Source organism: Nicotiana tabacum, chromosome 19 (genome assembly GCF_000715075.1).
Source record: "Nicotiana tabacum cultivar K326 chromosome 19, ASM71507v2, whole genome shotgun sequence".
Lineage (NCBI taxonomy): Eukaryota > Viridiplantae > Streptophyta > Magnoliopsida > Solanales > Solanaceae > Nicotiana > Nicotiana tabacum.
This window is the reverse complement of record NC_134098.1, coordinates 128827212-128841997: the sequence shown is the minus strand read 5'-3', so window position 1 is coordinate 128841997 and position 14786 is coordinate 128827212. Positions and strand designations below refer to the sequence as shown.

Here is a 14786-nt window from a genome sequence, read left to right as displayed (position 1 = left end):
GAGGAATTTGGCGGGTTACGGGTGCGAGATCACGGTAATTGAGAAAGAGGAATCATTGTGGGTTTTACATTTATGTGATTGTAGCTTAAAGCTAAGTGGGGGAATCCACCATCTACAACTGAATTGCATGGTTGTCTGCTTGTGCGGTTTCTGGTTATCGGTTTATTGGTGGATTATTTATGACTAACAAAAGGGAACAACATGGGTAACTCGAGCAAAGAACTTGATGAATGTCTGATATATTTCGCCTTATCGATTTATGTGCAGGTTATGGGAAGACTCAGAGTTTATCCTTCTTGTGGATGTGATGTACAAGGAAAAATATTCATCCGGTTGCTTCTTTGGGAGTGTTCATGAGCTAACAGAGCGTTGGAGTTGGATTATATTCAGGACTAGGTCAGAGTGGGTGACTCTCAACAATGGTTCTAGTAGGTTCAAGAATTAAAGTGTGGCGCCTAAGGATTTTCAGGGTCGTCATGTGGCTAAGGAATTAGTCTTGCAGTAGAGTGTAGAGTATTTCTATAAATGACATCAGGTTTGTTAGTGCGATGTTAGAGAGATAGAAGAAAACAACTTCGGATTCGTAGAAGATCTTTCAGTACAGGGGTATCAGTTGGAGATGCTATTGTGCGCATAAGGAGGGTATGAGATGGTTCATGGGTATTGAGACGATGTGTTCTCATAAATTGTTTCACTCAGGATGAGTGTTGTTGGGTTTCGTTATATTTTGAATGGAGCTATTATTATTTCTAAGGCAAGTCAAGAGTAAATTGGAAAACGTAGGGTCGGTCAGTAATGGTTTGAATCAACATGATTGTGGCAATGATCAGTTCCTTCGGCGTGTTAAGTTGTACATGTGGTTTGTGGTCGTACGTACGGGCTTGACAACTACCATAATATGCTTAATTTGAGAGGTATTTGATTTCCTATGGCCTTGTTGTGTAAATGGATCCCGAAAGATTTATGGCGATTTAGACCACAACTTGAGGTTTGTATTTTATGTGGTCGTGGGAATTCAGTTGTATTTTGGAATGGTTCTCCAGCACCAGCAAACCAGCAACAGCAACTCAGCCAAATTTGGTCTGAAGCCACCCCGAAACACACCCGAGGCTCCCGGGACCCCGTCCAATCATACCAACAAGTCCCAAAATATGACACAAAGTTGCTTAAGGCCTCAAATCATATCAAACAACATCAAAACTATGAATATACGATCGAAACCCTTATTTAAACTTTCTAACTTTTAAACTTTGTCGAACGCGTCTGAATTATACTTAAACATTCCGGAATGATGCCAAACTTTACGTGCAAGTCACAAATCACGATACGAACCTATTCCAAGATTGGAACCCTAAATGGACATCGATAACATCATAATCCACTTCAAACCAAACTTATAAAATTCTAAAACCTTCAAATGTCAACTTTCCACAACAAGCGCTGAAATGCTCCCAAGCGGTCCGAAACTCAACCCGAACATATGCCTACGTCTGGATTCTGAGGTCGTTTACTCAAAAGTCAAACCTTAGTCGACTCTTCCAACTTTAAGCTTCCGAAATGAGAGTTTTCCATCTCAGTCTACTCTGAACTTACCGAAACTCAATTCCGACCACACGTACAAGTTATAAAATATGAAGTGATGCTACTCATGACCTCAAACTGCCGAACGACATGCTAGAGCTCAAAACAACCTTTCGAGTCGTTACATTCTCCCCTACTTAAACATACGTTCGTCATCGAACGTACCAAGAACCGTTCCGGAGTTATCCAAAATCACCGTTCAACACCTCGTGCACCTACCTGTACTGTAATATACCCGACCGGTCATTTTAAGCTCTAGCACATCATTCAGAGGTTTGAGGCCTTGAGTAGATTCACTTCATGTATCATAACTTGTGCGTATAGTCGGAATTGAATTTCGGGAAGTTCAAAATTGTTTCGGATGGAAAATCCTCAATTCGGAAGCTTTAAGTTAGAAGAGATAACTAAGGTTTGACTTTTGAGTAAACGACCTCGGAATCGGTATTTGAAGATTCCAATAGGTTCGTATGATAATTTCGGACTTGGGCGTATGTTCGGGTTGAGTATCGGGTGGTTCGGAAGCATATCAACACTTATTATAAAACGTTGGCATTTTGAAAGTTTAAGAATTTCTTATGTTTGGTTTGAAGTGGACTTTGGTGTTATCGATGTCCGTTTGGGATTTCAAGCCTTGGAATAGGTTCGTATCGTGATTTATGACTTGTACACAAAGTTTGGCGTCATTGCAGAATGTTTTGATATGATTCAGACGCGTCCGTCGAAGTTTGGAAGTTTGAAAGTTGAAAGAAGGATTTTGATCGTCGATTCATGATTTTGATATTATTTGTGGTATTTCGAGCCTTTGGATAAGTTTGGGTAAGATATTGGGACTTGTTGGTGTGGTCGGACGGGGTCCTAGGGGGACTCCGATGAGTTTTCGGATGGTTTCCAATTCATTCTCCTTGTTTTGCTACTGCTAGTTTCTGGTGTGATTGATATGAATCGCGATCGCGGAAGTAAGATACGACCGCGAAGGGTTAGCTAGACCAGTGGAGGTTTTGTTCAACGAATCGCATAAGACGAAAAGAGATCGCGTAGCTGGAGCAGGTGTTTCTTCATGTTCGCGTGAGACGAGTCGCGAATGCAGAGATTTGAGGAGGCAGGCCTATTTGGGGGAGTTGTGTTACGCGATCGCGTAGGGTATTTTCTGAGGCTGGGAATTTTTGCCTTCACGTTCGTGTTGTTTGACACTCGTTCGCATAGGCTTGTCTGGTTAAGCTTCGCGATCACGAAAGCTTTATCGCGTTCGCATAAGGGAATTTCTGGGCAAGGTTTGTTTGGCCTCCGCGATCGCGTAGAAGAGAGGCTTGGGCAGAATATAAGTTAGCAAAAATGGGATTTGCTCATTTCATCTCATCTTTCTCTCTTGGAGCGATTTTGGAGAGTTATTTCATCCATCTCTTGGGGGTAAGTGTTTCTAAACAACTTTTGATTATATTTCATGAACACATATAGAATTTTAACATGAAAAGTTATGGAAATTTGGGAATTTTAAGAGAAAACCTAAAAATTGGTATTTCGTATTTTGACCACGATTTTGGAAGTGAAGTTAGGAATAAAATATGTATTTAAGTTCGTAATATTATAGGTAAAGTTTATGTTCAAAAATTTTCGGAATTCGGGCACGTGGGCCTAAGGGTTGACTTTATTGACTTTTCAATCGGAGTTGAAAATTATTATAAATTAATTAATTATGATGTTGGAGTATATTTTTATTGGTTTTCATGATTGTTTGACTAGTTCGGATCGATAGGCATTTGGTTTGAGGTGTTAGAGAGCCGTTGGAGTCGGTCATGGAACTTCGGAGCGAGTTAAGTCTCCTATCTAACCCTGCGAAGGGGAATTTACCCCGTAGGTGTTATATTCTTATGTGCTACATGTTGTGGGAGCTATGCATGTATGAGGTGGCAGGTGTCCATGCGTATACTAGAATTCCTGATTATCTCCGAGTAGACTTAGGTTCACAACATGCTATAATTATACTATTTGAGTTATCCTTGCTCGCCTAATTCCTTTATTTCGCGTTACGACTTGAGACTAGACTTGCATAGGGTGATAGACTCATTATTGTAGAGATGTGACGAGCTACTTGATAATCCGCGGAATAATTTGTCCTTCCCTTACGAATTTCTCTCGTGTTATGCGTATTCATTGCAAAGTTTTCCTTAAATTCCATAACTCACATGTATATTCATGAGTGACATCAAGAACCCGTTAAAGCTTCTTCCTCTAATGGGAACGGGCCGTTTGCCTCGGCAGGATTATGTACCATACTCTTATAGGAGCGGGCCGTTCGCCTCGGCAGTATAATAGATGCATTTATGATTCATGTCGTTCGACCCTCGGCAGTGTACACATTATTATGGGATAGGGTCGTTCGCCTCGGCATTTCTATAAACACTCTTATGGGATCGGGTTGTTCGCCTCGGCAGCGTCGTATGTAATATTTGACAAGAAACCAGCGTATCCGTGTGTTTTTCCTAATTTGAGTTATGACAACCTATCTGGTGAGGTCCATTTCATATATACTTCGGTTGAGGAGGTAACTGATAATTGAGAGCTTGAGTTTACTGTTCAGAGGAGGATTGTACCACGTACATATATTTTTTTATACTACCATGCCTCCTATTTGTTTACTTTCTACTGAATTTGATTTATTGGACCATTAGTAAGTGTCGATGTCGACCCCTCGTCATTACTTCTCCGGGGTTAGGCTAGATGCTTACTGGGTACACATTGATTTACGTACTCATGCTACACTTGCTGCACTTATTGTGTAGGTATATATATTTCTTGGGGTCTTTTGGGCGCAAAGGTACGGCTATTGAGGGGACTTTATGGTGAGCTGCATTCCATGTTACGATCCGCATCATACAAAGTCTCCATCATAGTTACTTACATTCTCGTGTCTAATTTGTATTCCAGACAGATATTGTATTTTATTATATTTCTTAGTAGATACTCATGCACTTGTGACACCGGGTTTTTGGGGTTCCTAGTGGATGTTCATTATTGTAGTCACGTAATTATTATCACTCTATCTTGTTATTTATACCTTATATAGAAATTGGTAAAGAGGATCACGGGTTTGACCGGGTACCGAATTTTTTATTTTATTTATTTAATGGGATTTATAATTTCAAAAATATTAAAATGAGTAATTAAGTTAAAAATTCACCGTTGGGTTGCCTGACGGCGATGTTACACGCCATCACGACCTATAGGGGATTTTGGATCGTGACACGTGCCACCACAATCCATGTGAGCACATTAGCTCGAGCCAGACAAAAGATCCTCCCTATAACCTTAGCTAACAAGCGTTAGAACCAAATTTCAACATCCGAAATTCTTCTACAAAAGCTGATTCTAACATACGAACACCGTACCATTCACCATACACTGTACCAAAACATGATCATGCACCTATGCTAAAATCACACCATGCACCACATAAGTCTTTTGCCTATGATAACATCCTCCAACCGCAATAGCTGCAATTTCACGAATCTGATGCCCGCAATACACCTCATAACACATATAATCCATGTTCCAACTCTCGCAATACTGCCACGACGAAAAAGACGTGTAGAAACTCATAACCACCTAACCAAATTAATAAATCATGGAGTCCTTTCACCTGACAAGAGCCATTACCGCATTCTGAACTGAATAATGATATTTTCTCTCTAATATACCCTACATAAATCTGATCGCACTGATCTCAGATCCAATAACCTCGTCTCACCCAGTACAAGCTGCTCGGGCAATAAGCCACCTCAAAAACCTTCTAAAATCTCATATAGCGCCATCAAAGTGCCAACTAGTTATAACTCGAATGTGACCCATAGGGAAGAATGAACTCTGGCAAAGAACCATCCAGCCCGCGTGATGAATAAAACGGCCAAACTGATGTTATGGCTCTATCTCATAGATGGGAAACAAGGTACAGAAAATAAGTATAAGGAACCGTACTTAACATCTCACTGTTGCGGCGTGCAACCCGATCCAAATATGACATTTTTGCGGCATGCAACCCGATCCAAACATGACATCATTGTGTCACGCAACCCAATCCACACAACATACCCGTGGCGGCGTGACACCCGATCCAAACAATATAGTCGTGGTGGCGTGCCACTCGATCCACACATCAATCAATAAGAAAACACCCATCAAGCCAAAATGCTTATACTTACGAAATGCCCGAATATCGACCACAGGCACGCCAAGTGCATAATACAACCATGGGGAGACGAATAGTGCTATATGCTACAAAAACCCAAGCACGACTAAGGTGCAATAAATACCTGCATCTTGAGAGCCATCTTGCTCATATAACACCACAAGCTGCACGGGATCACAACACATGTGCGAATAATCAAGTCGCCTCACAACCCACCTGGCACAATAGAGTATTACATGGAATAGCTGACGACGGGAATAACATCCAACGCCCGAAGACTTCTCCGTAAGAAATTCTATGCCAAATGAACATATCCGACCTGATGTAGAGCACACATTCACATTAGACCCACCAACGGACCTCAAGCAGATTCTGATCATACCATACTGGGCCAACAACCTTTTAAGGATCCACAATGGCCCTATTCATGACACACACGAGCAGCCGTCCAATCCGGAACAAACTCCCACAGTCCATAACCAAAGGAATAAAGCACTTTTCAGGCATAAACTCTCACATTAGCGATAGTACCAGAATCTCTATACTTGGTTTCAATCCTTAACAATCAAGTGACTAACATGTCACACTTATACAATTTCCCATGGTATATACTCCCACAACCTTCCGCACCAGGTAGTAAAATCTGAACATTAATGGACATCGACCATGCTAATTATGTAAAGAAAATCACGAATCCGCAAATCAATACGCAATGCCTCTTCCACACAACACCATTCTCAAGTGACACTAAGATAATGTTAGCTTACTCTAAACATATGAATTCTTTCCTGCCCATCCGAGCTCATAACATTCTTATCAACACCGAGCCGCAACCTTGATACTCAACTTCCAATTCCCATGCCACTCATTGCACCTATCATGCCGCTACGCGAGAATATAAGAATTCATCATAACCCTTGAACTACTAGTAGAATAAACACCTCATTGGCTAGAGACCTTTCACTTAACTCATTTCAGTCTCACGCGTTCGCAAAAAAGGAATTTGGGTCTGGGCCATTTTGTTCTATGCGTCGCGATGTGTTGGGCAGTGTTACTCCGTGTTTGCGATAGGCATGTCGAGTTCGCGTAAGAGAGTTTGGCCTGGCCGTGGAATTTTGCCTTCGCATTCGCGATTAGGCAGCCGCGTTCGTGAAGGGCAAGCTGGTAAAGCTTTGCATTCGCGGGCCCTGTCTCGCGTTCGCGTAGAGGAGCTGTGGAGCAGAGGCTGGTATTTCTTCGCGAACGCGAGGGCCTTGCCGCGTCCGCGAAGAAGGAAGTGCCGGGCAGTGTCATTTTAAAAATGAGGGTTTGGCTCATTTTCACTCCATTTCTTCATGGGAGCCGACCTTGGGAGCGATTTTGGATCACCATTTTCATCATCAACCAGGAGGTAAGTGATTTCTTCTCATTGTGAGTTAAATACATGAATTATACATGGACTGGAATATGGAAATTGGTAAAAATTATGAGATTTTGAAGAAAACCTAGAATTTGGTATTTTTCGAGTTTTACCACGAAATTGGACAGGGAATTAGGAATAAATCATATATTTGAGTTCGTGGTGTAATGGGTAATGATTATCTTCAAAAATTTTCGGAATCCGAGTACGTGGTCCCGAGGGTTGACTTTGTTGACTTTTCGAGCACAGTTGAGAATTATTATAAATTTTTAAATCGTACGCATTGGAGTATATTTTGATTGATTTGCACATTGTTTGACTAGTTTCGGATCGTTTGGCTTTTAATTGAAGAGTTGGAGAGGCATTGGAGCTGGTATGGAACTTCAGAGCGAGGTAATCCTTTCTAACCTTGTGAGGCGGAAACTACCAGTAGGTAATATAATTTTTATGTGCTACTAGTTGTGGGTGCTACATACGCACGAGGTGACGAGAGTCGGTACGTAGCTAAATCATGTTTATGTCCAGGTAGACTTAGGACTTTATCATGTAATATTTGAATTATTTGAACTCATTATGCTGGCTTAATTAATTGAATTTTATAATTGAAATTGATTTTGAAATATGTATATATGGGGCAAGTTTCTTGAGAAACGGTAAAGGTTATATTCACTTTGTGCTCATGTACTGTATTTTAAGCACGTGTCTCGTAATTCGATAATTTTTTTCCTTTCTTGTGGAGCGGGCCGAACGTCTCGGCAGTATAATTGATGCATCTATGGTTTGTGACGCTCGACCCTCGACAGTGTACACATTATTCGGGATAAGGCCGTACGACATCAGCATAATCGTGCGTTATATCGCTAGCAGTCCGAATATTCACGAGATTATACTTCCATTGATGCCTGACATTTTATATGGTATTCCTCATTCCTTTAATATTGGCACTTGATTTTTTCCGAGCTGTTGAGAGAGGATACGAGATTCAGAAGTTTATATCGTTAAAAGAATTTTGAAAGAATATGTTGGTTACAGTTTTATTCCATTATTATGTGGTGCTTCATATCTGCTTACGATTTATCATATTGCTTTATTGGACCTCTAGTAAGTGTCGATGTCGAATCGTCGTCACTATTTCTCCAGGGTTAGGCTAGATACTTACTGGGTACGCGTTGATTTACGTATTCATGTTGCACTTCTGCACTAAATGTGCAGGATCCGATAGGTTAATTTGATGGTCATCTGGGTGCATAGGCGCAACTGCTGAGGAGACTTTATGGTGAGCTGCATTCCAGGCTATGTATCACAGCCCACAAAGTCTCTGTCGTACTATTTATTTTGTCATGTCTTATTCACATTCCAGACAGATATTGTATTATTATTGTACTCCTTAGTAATTGCCCATGCACTTATGGCACCGAGTTTTGGGGATATTATAGTTGATGCTTACAGATTCGCATATTATTATCATCTTTTATTTTTATGCAATACTAATTATGTATGTACCCGTAATTTTAAGGGCGTAAATTTTCTTACTTAATAAAATTTATGATTTCGAAAGTAATAAAATGAACAATTAATATGATAGTTCACTGTTGGTTTGCCTAACGACGATCTTGGACGCCATCACGGCCTATAGTGAGTTTTGGGTCGTGACAGTACATAAGCACAATACTTATTGGGCCAGTTTGAGACTGATTTCAAACGCAAACTTGACGCAAATAGCCTAGGGGCCATGACATGTGTCAAGGTTGAATTTTGTATTATTCTTGTGAAACAATGGCACGAATAGCCATGCATGTTGAATGTTGGGTATTAGCCTAGCAAATAACGAATACATGATTAAGTTTTAAATATGGAAACGAAACAATTGCATTCGTTCTATCGCAAGCACCTAAAATATCATATTCATTAGTAACTTAGAGCGCACAGTCCCGAAGGGACGGCCCAGTTGGTTTGGAGGGATGTTGTCCACACGGGCGACGGGGTTTCGATCATCCCTCAATGTTTTTTGGGTTTGAGCATGTCGCACAGGGCCTGTCTAGTATGGTTTACATCCTTTGTGTGGTTTGCAGTCTATTACACAGTGGGGGGTTTACCCAGTGCGCCAGAGTGCTCACCCGAAGGACAGAGACTGTAGCAGTTGCGGGTTTTCCTGGGGTTCCTAAAAAAAACTTAGAGCGCGCAAGATATTGATCAAAAGGAATTAGTTTTTTTGTTACATTCGACTTGTATTTAGGTCTGGATTTGAGTTGTATTTAGGCTTGAATCAGTTTTAATTTTTGTACCAAATTGATATTTTTAAGCAATGCCAGTTTAAGTATATATGCAATTTTTCTAAAACAAACATTACCACTGATATATATATAACAAAACATTATCAGATTGCAGAGGCGCCCTTTAGTTCGATGTATCTCTGCCTCATAATATCGATTCTGGGATAAGTGTAAGTGATATGTTCCGTATAATTAGGTTGACATGTTGATTTGGGTCATCCAGCTCACGAGTCAACACTAACTTAGCTTTGCGCTAATATCTTGTGAATTTACATGTAAACATCAACTTTGCTGATACAAAAATAATAAGTATATTATTGTGATTTCATCATAAAGTAATTTATTAACTTATTTTTTCCAGTTGTCGAGTGAAAGTTATTTTGGAACAAATGCTGTCCTCGTTAAATTTGACAAATTAATCATAATAATTAGTGTTTTCTTATTTTACAATTAAACCGATATTTTGAATTATTCAAGGCAAAAATACTATAATATCATTCTCATACTTTCTTATCACTTCCTATTTCTAGTTACTATTCTATCTTGTTTCCCTGGTTTCGGTGAGTGAGACTAATACATGTATCTAAATGTACTAACATGGAATGCAAGCAACAGACACAAAAAGATTCCTAAAATTGATAGTATGATTTTTTCTACATATTCTAGGCTTTTCATGTTGTTGATGTTGTTTTTGGCTGAGGAATGAGTGACTCTGGTTTAGTTTTTGAGAAAAATGTCACAATCAATTTCCTCACATCATATAAATTTGAGTAACCAACCAGGGTTGTGGTGGAGTGGTACGTACTCCTTCATCCTTAATCAGAGGTCTCGGGTTCGAGTCCCTGGGTATGGAGTCCTTTGTTCGCGAATCCGAATTTAGTCGGGCCCCAATGTGGATATCGGATATCGGGTGAAAAACCAAAAAAAAATAAATTGTACGCTAATAAATACTATCCTCACACTTTGGTTTTCTGTGCAATTATTTGCACTCTTCCAAGCATTTAGGGATCATAAAAATTTGCGTTTTTAGTAAATAATTACTCCTCCGATTCAAAATAAGTGATTTTTTTGGTTGTTTTCAGAAATTCACCTTTTAACATTAATTAACAATGAAATTGATCATATTATCCTTTACTATCTCTTCACATTTTCTTCATTTTATTTTATATTTAACATTAACATAATGTCATTTTGGGATTTGGGATGTGATTATTATCAACTCTCACTAAACATTGAATGAAACAAATGGCAACGAAGGAACCGGCAGAACATTGAAAACTTTGTGAGCCTCAAACACTATTTCAAATTTTCAGCAAGAATCTCAAGCTTATATATTAAGTCTTCAATCTTTTCGAACGAGTCTTCAACTTTACTGTTCATATAGTACTCTTGAACCATTTTGATAGAGTCTTCAAATTTAAAGTTCACGGAGTCTTGATCATCCCTCTCATATTGCCTCTCCATTCCATATGATCAGTACGACATCTTTTCAGTGTTTGCCTCATCAAGTTTTATACTAACAATTACGACATCTTTTCAGTATTTTGAGTGCGCGAGCAGATCTGTAGCGTGTTTTATGATTGAAATTCATATATGATTTGTGTTCGGGAGGTTCCGGATGAGTTTCGGGGTGGTTTCAGATCATTTCAGTGAAGTTTGGGATTGCGGGTGCTGGCACTTCGCAATTGTGAACTTTTTGGTGCAATTGCGAAGTCTGCAATTGCGAACATGTGGTTGCAATTGCTAAGTCTGCAATTGCGAACTTTTGGTCGCAAATGCGAACATCTGCGGTTGGGTTAAGAGTTGGAATTCCGGGATTTTAGCTCATTCTTTCATATTTTGATCCCTAGATACGGTAGGAGGCGATTTGGAGGGGGAAATTTCATCTACAATCATTGTGTAAGTGATTTTGATCAATTTTCAACTATTTTACATGATTATAAATGAGATTTAACATCAAAATTATGAGAATCAAAGGAGAATTTTGAGAAACTTTGTCTATGTTTAGAAAAATAAAAATTTGGGATTTGAGAGTCGAATTGGACTTGAATTTTGAAACACAATAGATATATGGACTCGTGGGTTATGGGTAGTCAGAATCTAGCCTTGGATCCGGATTTTAACCGGGCGAGCTTGGAGTTGACTTTTGTTGATTTTTGAGAAATTGTGTAAAGATTATTGCTTTATTTATTGGAATTGATATTTCTTGCATTATTTGATGTTATTAAGTCGATTTTGGTTAGATTTGAGCCGAGCGGAGGTAAGTTGTAAAGGAAAAGCTATTTTATAGTATTGATTGAAGGCTTTTGAGGTAAGTATCTTGCCTAACTTTGGGTGGAGGAACTACCCCTTAGAATTTGAGTCGTTTGTGCTAATTGTGTTATGTGAAAGCTGTGTATGCGAGGTGACAAGTACGTACTCGGGCTTATATATGGAAAATTGACTGGTTTGGACTCTTAGGCTTCTCTCATATACTTATTTGGAATTGTTAGAACATGTTATAGCTTTTATTCGTCATGTCTACTATCACATGCTTTATTTGAAGTTGTTAAATGTCGCATTACTTACTTGTCGAGTTTGCTCTTATATGCTTTATTTGAAGTTATTACCACTTTTATCATTATGTGATTTCTTTTATTGTGGAGTTACTCTTAGTTTAAATCTTTGTTACACGATATCCTTTTGTTGCCGGGTTATTTGCATGCATTTTGACGTAGTACTAGTTCGTGCCATCTAATTCATTGCTAGCCTATTCATACATGATGGTAGGTTATAATCTCATATGTTAGTCGCTTATTGCACTCTAATCCACTGCACTTTATTTGTGTTTGAGCTTTAATTGGTAGTGTTTTGCACTTATTGTGTATTTTATGCCTTGTAGGAGTGATTCCGGGCTATGTGGATGTTGTGGAACTAATCCGAGCTATTTGGAGCTTTGAAGTGTGAGTAAAAGTCTAAGAGATTAAGCCGGGATCGTGTTCGGGGGTCGAGAACCAAATTTGGACATCAACAATCGAAGTTTGAACCGTACTATGAGAAAACTTCACAACTGCGGCGCGTGGTAAGCCAGGACCGCCCAAATTCCTGCTGTCTGTCGATTGTTGAGCTCTCTGGAAATCCTCACTAATGCCCCGCATGGCGCGTCGCCCCATGCGACGCACATGTGTAATTTTTACAGAGCCAATATCCTATTTCGGTTATGAGAAGTGGTTTCATCTAGACCCGACCCTACTTGGTATAAATACATGGAAAAATATTATTTTCTGGACTTTGTTTTGACATACTTTGGACCTAAGGAGGCTAAAGAGGTGTTGGAAGAGCAAAAGCACAAGGATTTCATCATTCCTTCCTCACTCAAGACTCGAGTTTGGATTGAATTTATGTTTTTCTACTTTAATTTTATTTGTGATGAATTACTCCATTTCTATTGAGTAGTTCCATTTAGGGTTTGATGGATTTGGTGTATTGATGATTGTTTGTGGATTATAACTCTAGTTTTATGCATTGAATCGATTTTGTATGAATTAATTATTGCATCTCTGTTCACTAGTTCATATAATCGAGAGAGGCATAACTTGTGATATCTTTGCATTATATTATTGGTTGAGTTTATAAATTCTTCTTAGTAACCGAAAGAGGCTAGTTGAATTATTGATTAAACCTAGTTAGGAGGATAATCAAGAGATGTTCTCCTAAAGACCAATCCACTACAAAATCTTGCATACCTTCACATAGCTTAAATTGGTTCATCTTGCGAGGTTGAGACTTAATCGAGAGATGAGTTTCTGTTGAACGTTTGAACTAATAATTGGGTGAATTCAAGAGACTCACTTCAACATTAGAAGTGAATTATCTAGAGTTAGATCCAGGACAATTATCTTACACCTATCCTATCAAAACCCTATCTTCTCTTATTGATAGCCTTCTTTGTTTATTCCTTATTTCGATTATCATTAGTCAATAGCTTTTGATTCTTAGTTAATTTTAGCTAGACATCTTATAAATCTCAACCGTTGATCATCTTGAATAGCAACCAAGCTAGAAACTATGAGAATACTATTTAAATCTAATCTATGTGGATACAATATTATAATATACTATATTTGATTAGCGAGCAGAATTTAAGTGTATATTTTGTGCTCGTCAAATTTTGGCGCCATTGCCGGGGATTGACAATCAATAGTGTTTGAAATACTTTGTAGTGCTAATTCAGGAATTTTTATTTTATTTATTTGTTCTTTCTTTACATTTGGTATTGTTGACTGTGCGCATGTTACATGTTTAGATTGGTGCATGACTCGAGCTTCTGTGAAAGAAGTGCTACCATATAAGCCCGAGATAGAAAAATAACTGCGACAGCCAAGGAATGAAAGAAATCTCACCGAGACATTAGGAAAGGTTGGATAATCCTTAACCAAAGAACTTATGGCTGGAAATAGTGATGATAATGTGGATTTGGCTGCAAGAGAGATAGCCCAACAACGAGAAAAAGCTGCACGAGTTGCTGAGGAAACAACTATTAGATATGCACAAATTATCTATGAAGAAGAAAGGGATCGGAGAATTGCTCAAAATTAACCCTTGGTTGCAGACCAGTTCGAAAATATAGCTCCCATGCTTGGGAGATCACTGGGCAACTAAACTAGACCAATCTACAATCAAGGGTTATCAAGTTTTAGACCACCTCTAATTGCAGCTAATAATTTTGAATTAAAGCAAGGGTTGCTTCAAACCCTTCAGAATTGCTTTGTCTTTAGAGGGAAGATGAACGAAGATCCAAATACATATCTAATGGATTTCGAGGAGATTATGAACACCTTTCAATATAATGGTGTGTCACAAGATGCAGTATATTTAAGGGCATTTCCCTTCACACTCAAAGATGATGCAAAGCAGTGGTTTCGAAGCTTACCCACAGGATCGATTAGAATATGGGATGAGATGACCAGAAAATTTCTTGATAAATATTTCTCCTCAACTAAGACGGGCAAGTTTAGAAGAAAAATCCATAAATTTTGCCAGAAAGATACTGAAATTGTTTTTGAAACATGGGAGAGGTTTAAGGAGATTGTTCGAAAGTGTCAACATAGTGGATTTGAACTCTGGATGCAACTCTAGGTCTTTTGGGATGCATTGACACTGGCCTCGCGTCGAACATTGAGCAATGTAACTGGAGGCCCGTTGATGAAGAACACTCCAGAGAAGATAGTTACAATTCTTGATGAGTTGTCTGAAGATGCAAATCAGTGGCCCTCTAAGAGTGCTGATAGAAGAAGATCAACTGGTGTTCACCAAGTTGATGCAAATACATTTGTGCAGGTACATCTTGATGCTATGGCTAAAGAAATAA

At 38.9% G+C, this 14786-nt stretch overlaps 1 long non-coding RNA gene and 1 other non-coding gene across 2 annotated transcripts; one reads left to right on the top strand and one right to left on the bottom strand.

Moving 5' to 3' along the window:
• Positions 1 to 10667: 10667 nt before the first annotated feature.
• LOC142173850 (uncharacterized) lies at positions 10668 to 12952 on the top strand. The gene is made up of 2 exons (XR_012703216.1): positions 10668 to 11335; positions 12318 to 12952. It is a non-coding gene; the product is annotated as an uncharacterized LOC142173850 (long non-coding RNA).
• A 1473-nt stretch (positions 12953 to 14425) lies between these two features.
• Positions 14426 to 14532, bottom strand: LOC142174089 (small nucleolar RNA R71). Its single transcript, XR_012703439.1, has one exon. It is a non-coding gene; the product is annotated as a small nucleolar RNA R71 (small nucleolar RNA).
• Between the last annotated feature and the right edge of the window lie 254 nt (positions 14533 to 14786).